The sequence below is a fragment of the Heptranchias perlo genome, unplaced genomic scaffold (assembly GCF_035084215.1).
Source record: "Heptranchias perlo isolate sHepPer1 unplaced genomic scaffold, sHepPer1.hap1 HAP1_SCAFFOLD_245, whole genome shotgun sequence".
Lineage (NCBI taxonomy): Eukaryota > Metazoa > Chordata > Chondrichthyes > Hexanchiformes > Hexanchidae > Heptranchias > Heptranchias perlo.
Genome location: NW_027139257.1, coordinates 22,220 through 29,986, shown reverse-complemented (window position 1 = coordinate 29,986; position 7,767 = coordinate 22,220).

Here is a 7,767-nt window from a genome sequence, read left to right as displayed (position 1 = left end):
ACAGTGGGCAGCAGAAGAAGCCCTTCAGTGGCTACCAGGAGGAAAAGCATCCAGCAGAGGGGCATTCTGGACAAACCAAATTGTCAAAAGTAGTTTGGAGGACTCGTTGGTGGAATGCATTCGAGGAAGTTTTCTTGAACAATATGTCGAGGAACCAAATAGGGAATAGGTTATTTTAGATCAGGTATTGTGTGATGAGGCAGGGTTAATTCGTAATTTTATAGAAAAGGATCCTCTGGGAAAGAGTGATCATAATATGCTAGAATTTCATTTTGAGTTTGAGAGTGATGTAATTAAGTCGGAAATTGAGGTCTTAAATTAAACAAAGCCAATTACGTAGGAATGAGCGCCGAGTTGGCTCAGGTGGATTTGGAAATTAGATTAAAAGATGTGACGGTAGTTTGGAAATGGTGAACATTTAAGAAAGAATTCATAATTCTCAACCAATATACAGGAAAAGTGGCTAACTAGTGAAGTTAAAGATAGTATTAGATTAAAAGAAGAGGCTTGCAATGTTGCTAAAAATATAGTAAGCCTGAGGATTGGGAGGGTTTTATAAATCAGGGAATGATGACCAAAAATTAATAAAGAGGGAGTAAATAGAATCATAGAATGGTAACAGCAAAGAAGGAGGCCATTCGGCCCGTCGAGTCCATGTCAGCTCTCTGCAAGAGCAATCCAGCTTGTCCCATTGTCCCTCCCTTTCACCATAGCCCTGCAATTTTCACCCTTGAAGTACTTGCCCAGTTCCCTTTTGAAAGGCACGATTGAATCTGCCTCCACCTCCATTTGAGGCAGTGTATTCCAGATCCTAACCACTCGCTGCGGAAAAAAGGTTTTTTCCACATGTCGCCTTTGCTTCTTTTGCCAGTCACCTTAAAGCTGCGTCCTGTTGTTCTCGACCCTTCCGCCAATGGGAACAGTTTCTCTCCATCTGCTCCGTCTAGACCCCACATGATTTTGAACATCTCGAACAAATCTCCTCTCAAACTTCTCTGCTCTAAGGAGAACAATCCCAGTTTCTCCAGTCTATCCACGCAACTGAAGTCCCTCATCCCTGGAACCATTCTAATAAATCTTTTCTGCACACTCTGTAAGGCCTTCACATCTTAGATAACGTGAGAGTAACCTAGTGAGGAACATAAAAACAGATTGTACGAGCTTCTAAAACGTAAAAATGTAAGGAATCTGACAACACCAGGTTACAGTCCAACAGTTTTATTTGAAAATCTCCACATCACAAGTACGTAAAAAGGAAGAGATTATCGAAAGTAAACGCGGGTCCCTTAGAGGCAGAGACAAGAGAAATTAGAATGGAAGATAAGGAAATGGCAGAGACGGTAAAAACATTTTTTTTGTATCTGTCTCAACAGTAGAAGACACACAATATATGCCGGAAATAATGGGGAACCAATGGTCCAATGAGAGTGAGGAACTTAAGGTAATTAATATCAGTAAAGGAAAAGTACTGGAGAAATTAATGGGACTAAAAGCCGATAAATCCCCTGGACCTGATGGCCGACATCCGAGGCTTCTGAAAGAGGTGGCTGCAGAGATGGTGGATGCATTGGTTGTGATCTTCCAGAATTCACTTGATTCTAGAACGGTCCCCGTGGTTTGGATGTCAGCAAATGCAAATCTGCTATTCAAATAAAGAGGGAGGGAGGAAACAGGGAACGACAGGCCAGTTCGCCTGACATCAGTCATCAGGAAAATGCTGGAATCCATTATTAAGGAAGTGGTAACAGGGCACTGAGAAAATCATAATATGATTAGGCAGAGTCAACATGGTTTTATGAAAGGGAAACCGTGTTTGACAAATTTATTAGAGTTTTTTGAGGATGTAACTAGCAGGGTAGATAAAGGGGAACCAGTGGGTGGAGGAAATTTGGATTTTCAAAAGGCATTCGATAAGGTGCCACACAAAAGGTTGCTCCAGCAGAGGAGATAGAGTGGCATTCTGGGAGACGTCGGCTCAGTCACCTCCACTGAACAGTGGGTATCAGAAGAAGCCCTTCAGTGACGACCAGGTGGAAAAGCATCCAGCAGAGGAGCATTCTGGGAGAAATCACCTCAATCACCTCCACTGAACAGTCGGTCGCAGAAGAAGCTTTTCAGTGACGACAAGGACGTAAGTCATCCGACAGAGGTGCATTCTGGGAGAAGTCGGCTCAGTTACCTCCACTGAACAGTGGGTAGCAGAAGAACTGGTGTCGAGGAGCAGTGAAATCAGATAAAAATGATTGAGGGAGATAGTGAATGGGTGACAAACAGACAGAGGAAGAGTTAGTCAGCAGTGCAGGGGTCCCCTGCGGTCAGCTCCCACCAAACCAGGTGCAACGTTTTGGATACTGTTGCGGTGGATGTCTCAACAGGGGAAGGAGACAGGGGGGCATTCTGGGAGAAGTCGGCTCTGTCACTTCCACTCAACAGTGGGTAGCAGAAGAAGCCCTTCAGTGACGACCAGAAGGAAAAGCATCCAGCAGAGGAGACAGAGGGACATTATGGGAGAAGTCGGCTCAGTCACCTCCACTGAACAGTGGGTAGCAGAAGAACCCCTTCAGTGACGACCAGAAGGAAAAGCATCCAACATCGGAGCATTCTGGGAGAACTCGGCTCAGTCACCTCCACTGAACAGGGGTATCAGAAGAACTGGTGTCTAATAACAGTTCAGTCAGATAAAAATTACTGAGGGCGATAGTGAATGGGTGACAAAGAGACAGCGGAAGAGTTAGAGGGCCGTGCAGCGGTTCCCTACCGTCATCTCCCCCCAAACCATGTGTACCGTTTTGGATACTGTTGCGGGGGATGCCCCACCAGGGGAAGGAGACAGAGGGGCATTCTGGGCGCAGTCGGCTCAGTCACCTCCACTGAACAGTGGGTAGCAGAATAATGCCTTCAGTGACCAACAGAAGGAAAAGCATCCAACAGAGGGGCATTCTGAGAGAAGTCTGCTCAGTCACCTCCACTTTACATTGGGTAGCAGAAGAAGCGCTTGAGTGACGACCAGGAAGAAAAGCATCCAGAGAGGGGACAGAGGTGCATTCTGGGAGAAGTCGGCTCAGTCACCTCCACTGAACAGTAGGTAGCAGAAGAAGCCCTTCAGTGGCGACCGGGAGGAAAAGCATCCAGCAGCGGGGCATTCTGGACAAACCAAATTGTCAAAAGTAGTTTGGAGGACTCGTTGGTGGAATGCATTCGAGGAAGTTTTCTTGAACAATATGTCGAGGAACCAAATAGGGAATAGGTTATTTTAGATCAGGTATTGTGTGATGAGGCAGGGTTAATTAGTAATTTTATAGAAAAGGATCTTCTGGGAAAGAGTGATCATAATATGCTAGAATTTCATTTTGAGTTTGAGAGTGATGTAGTTAAGTCGGAAATTGAGGTCTTAAATTAAACAAAGCCAATTACGTAGGAATGAGCGCCGAGTTGGCTCAGGTGGATTTGGAAATTAGATTAAAAGATGTGACGGTAGTTTGGAAATGGTGAACATTTAAGAAAGAATTCATAATTCTCAACCAATATACAGGAAAAGTGGCTAACTAGTGAAGTTAAAGATAGTATTAGATTAAAAGAAGAGGCTTGCAATGTTGCTAAAAATATAGTAAGCCTGAGGATTGGGAGGGTTTTATAAATCAGAAAATGATGACCAAAAATTAATAAAGAGGGAGTAAATAGAATCATAGAATGGTAACAGCAAAGAAGGAGGCCATTCGGCCTGTCGAGTCCATGTCAGCTCTCTACAAGAGCAATCCAGCTTGTCCCATTGTCCCTCCCTTTCACCATAGCCCTGCAATTTTCACCCTTGAAGTACTTGCCCAATTCCCTTTTGAAAGGCACGATTGAATCTGCCTCCACCTCCATTTGAGGCAGTGTATTCCAGATCCTAACCACTCGCTGCGGAAAAAAGGTTTTTTCCACATGTCGCCTTTGCTTCTTTTGCCAGTCACCTTAAATCTGTGTCCTGTTGTTCTCGACCCTTCCGCCAATGGGAACAGTTTCTCTCCATCTGCTCCGTCTCGACCCCACATGATTTTGAACATCTCTAACAAATCTCCTCTCAAACTTCTCTGCTCTAAGGAGAACAATCCCAGTTTCTCCAGTCTATCCACGCAACTGAAGTCCCTCATCCCTGGAACCATTCTGGTAAATCTTTTCTGCACACTCTGTAAGGCCTTCACATCTTAGATAATGTGAGAGTAAACTGGTGAGAAACATAAAAACAGATTGTACGAGCTTCTAAAACGTAAAAATGTAAGGAATCTGACAACACCAGGTGACAGTCCAACAGTTTTATTTGAAAATCTCCACATCACAAGTACGTAAAAAGGAAGAGATTAGCGAAAGTAAACGCGGGTCCCTTAGAGGCAGAGACAAGAGGAATAATAATGGAAGATAAGGAAATGGCAGAGACGGTAAAAACATTTTTTTGTATCTGTCTCCACAGTGGAAGACACACAATATATGCCGGAAATAATGGGGAACCAATGGTCCAATGAGAGTGAGGAACTTAAAGTAATTAATATCAGTAAAGAAAAAGTGCTGTAGAAATTAATGGGACTAAAAGCCGATAAATCCCCTGGACCTAATGGCCGACATCCGAGGGTTCTAAAAGAGGAGGCTGCAGAGATAGTGGATGCATTGGTTGTGATCTTCCAGAATTCCCTAGATTCCAGAACGGTCCCCGTGGATTGGATGTCAGCAAATGCAAATCTGCTATTCAAAAAAAAAGGAGGGAGGGAGAAAACAGGGAACGACAGGCCAGTTCGCCTGACATCAGTCATCGGGAAAATGCTGGAATCCATTATTAAGGAAGTGGTAACAGGGCACTTCGAAAATCATAATATGATTAGGTACAGTCAACATGGTTTTATGAAAGGAAACCGTGTTTGACAAATTTATTAGAGTTTTTTGAGGATGTAACTAGCAGGGTAGATAAAGGGGAACCAGTGGGTGGAGTATATTTGGATTTTCAAAATGCATTCGATAAGGTGCCACATGAAAGGTTGCTCCAGCAGAGGAGATAGAGGGGCATTCTGGGAGACGTCGGCTCAGTCACCTCCACTGAACAGTGGGCAGCAGAAGAATTGGTGTCGAGGAGCAGATAAAAATTACTGAGGGAGATCGTGAATGGGTGACAAACAGAAAGAGGAAGAGTTAGTCAGCAGTGCAGGGGTCCCCTGCGGTCAGTTCCCTGCAAACCAGGTGTACCGTTTTGGATACTGTTGCGGGTGATGCCTCAACAGGGGAAGGAGACAGAGGGGCATTCTGGGAGAAGTCGGCTCAGTCACCTCCACTGAACAGTGAGCAGCAGAAGGAGCCCTTCAGTGACGACAAGGGGGGAAAGTATCCAGTAGAGGGGCTTTCTGGGAGAAGTCGGCTCAGTCACCTCCACCGTACAGGGGGTACCAGAAGAACTGGTGTCTAAATCAGATAAAAATTACTGAGGGAGATAGTGAATGGGTGACAAAGAGACAGAGGAAGAGTTAGAAGGCAGTGCAGGGGTCCCTTACCGTCATCACCCTCCAAACCAGGTATACCGTTTTGGATACTGTTGGGAGAGATGCCTCATCAGGGGATGGAGACAGAGGGGCATTCTGGGAGAAGTCGGCTCAGTCACCTCCACTGAACAGTGAGTAGCAGATGAAGCCCTTCAGTGACGACCAGGAGGAAAAGCATCCAACATAGCAGCATTCTGGGAGAAGTCGGCTCAGTCACCTCCACTGAACAGTGGGTACCAGAAGAACGGGTGTCTAATAGCAGTGAAATCAGATAAAAATTATTGAGGGCGGTCGTGAATGGGTGACAAAGAGACAGAGGAAGAGTGAGAAGGCAGTGCAGGGGTCCCTCCCGTAATCACCCTCCAAACCAGGTGTACCGTTTTGGACACTGTTGCGGGGGATGCCTCACCAGGGGACGGAGACAGAGGGGCATTCTGGGAGAAGTCGGCGCAGTCACCTCCACTGAACAGTGGGTAGCAGAAGAAGTCCTTCAGTGGCTACCAGGAGGAAAAGCATCCAGCAGCGGGGCATTCTGGACAAACCAAATTGTTAAAAGTAGTTTGGAGGACTCGTTGGTGGAATGCATTCGAGGAAGTTTTCTTGAACAATATGTCGAGGAACCAAATAGGGAATAGGTTATTTTAGATCAGGTATTGTGTGATGAGGCAGGGTTAATTAGTAATTTTATAATAAAGGATCCTCTGGGAAAGATTGATCATAATATGCTAGAATTTCATATTGAGTTTGAGAGTGATGTATTTAAGTCGGAAATTGAGATCTTAAATTAAACAAAGCCATTTACGTAGGAATGAGCGCCGAGTTGGCTCAGGTGGATTTGGAAATTAGATTAAAAGATGTGACGGTAGTTTGGAAATGGTGAACATTTAAGAAAGAATTCATAATTCTCAATGAATATAATAACATAAGAAATAGGAGCAGGAGTAGGCCAATCGGCCCCTCGAGCCTGCTCCGCCATTCAATAAGATCATGGCTGATCTGATCCTAACCTCAAATCTAAATTCATGTCCAATTTCCTGCCCGCTCCCCGTAACCCCTAATTCCCTTTACTTCTAGGAAACTGTCTATTTCTGTTTTAAATTTATTTAATGATGTAGCTTCCACAGCTTCCTGGGGCAGCAAATTCCACAGACCGACCGCACTCTGAGTGAAGAAGTTTCTCCTCATCTCAGTTTTGAAAGAGCAGCCCCTTATTCTAAGATTATGCCTCCTAGTTCTCCTTTCACGCATCAAATATACAGGAAAAGTGGCTAACTAGTGAAGTTAAAGATAGTGTTAGATTAAAAGAAGAGGCTTCCAATGTTGCTAAAAATATAGTAAGCCTGAGGATTGGGAGGGTTTTGTAAATCAGGGAATGATGACCAAAAATTAATAAAGAGGGAGTAAATAGAATCATAGAATGGTAACAGCAAAGAAGGAGGCCATTCGGCCCGTCGAGTCCATGTCAGCTCTCTGCAAGAGCAATCCAGCTTGTCCCATTGTCCCTCCCTTTCACCATAGCCCTGCAATTTTCACCCTTGAAGTACTTGCCCAATTCCCTTTTGAAAGGCACGATTGAATCTGCCTCCACCTCCATTTGAGGCAGTGTATTCCAGATCCTAACCACTCGCTGCGGAAAAAAGGTTTTTTCCACATGTCGCCTTTGCTTCTTTTGTCAGTCACCTTAAATCTGCGTCCTGTTGTTCTCGACCCTTCCGCCAATGGGAACAGTTTCTCTCTATCTGCTCCGTCTACACCCCACATGATTTTGAACATCTCGAACAAATCTCCTCTCAAACTTCTCTGCTCTAAGGAGAACAATCCCAGTTTCTCCAGTCGATCCACGCAACTGAAGTCCCTCATCCCTGGAACCATTCTGGTAAATCTTTTCTGCACACTCTGTAAGGCCTTCACATCTTAGATAACGTGAGAGTAAATTGGTGAGGAACATAAAAACAGATTGTACGAGCTTCTAAAACGTAAAAATGTAAGGAATCTGACAACACCAGGTTACAGTCCAACAGTTTTATTTGAAAATCTCCACATCACAAGTACGTAAAAAGGAAGAGATTAGCGAAAGTAAACGCGGGTCCCTTAGAGACAGAGAGAAGAGTAATTATAATGGAAGATAAGGAAATGGCAGAGACGGTAAAAACATTTTTTTGTATCTGTCTCCACAGCAGAAGACACACAATATATGCCGGAAATAATGGGGAACCAATGGTCCAATGAGAGTGAGGAACTTAAAGTAATTAATATCAGTAAA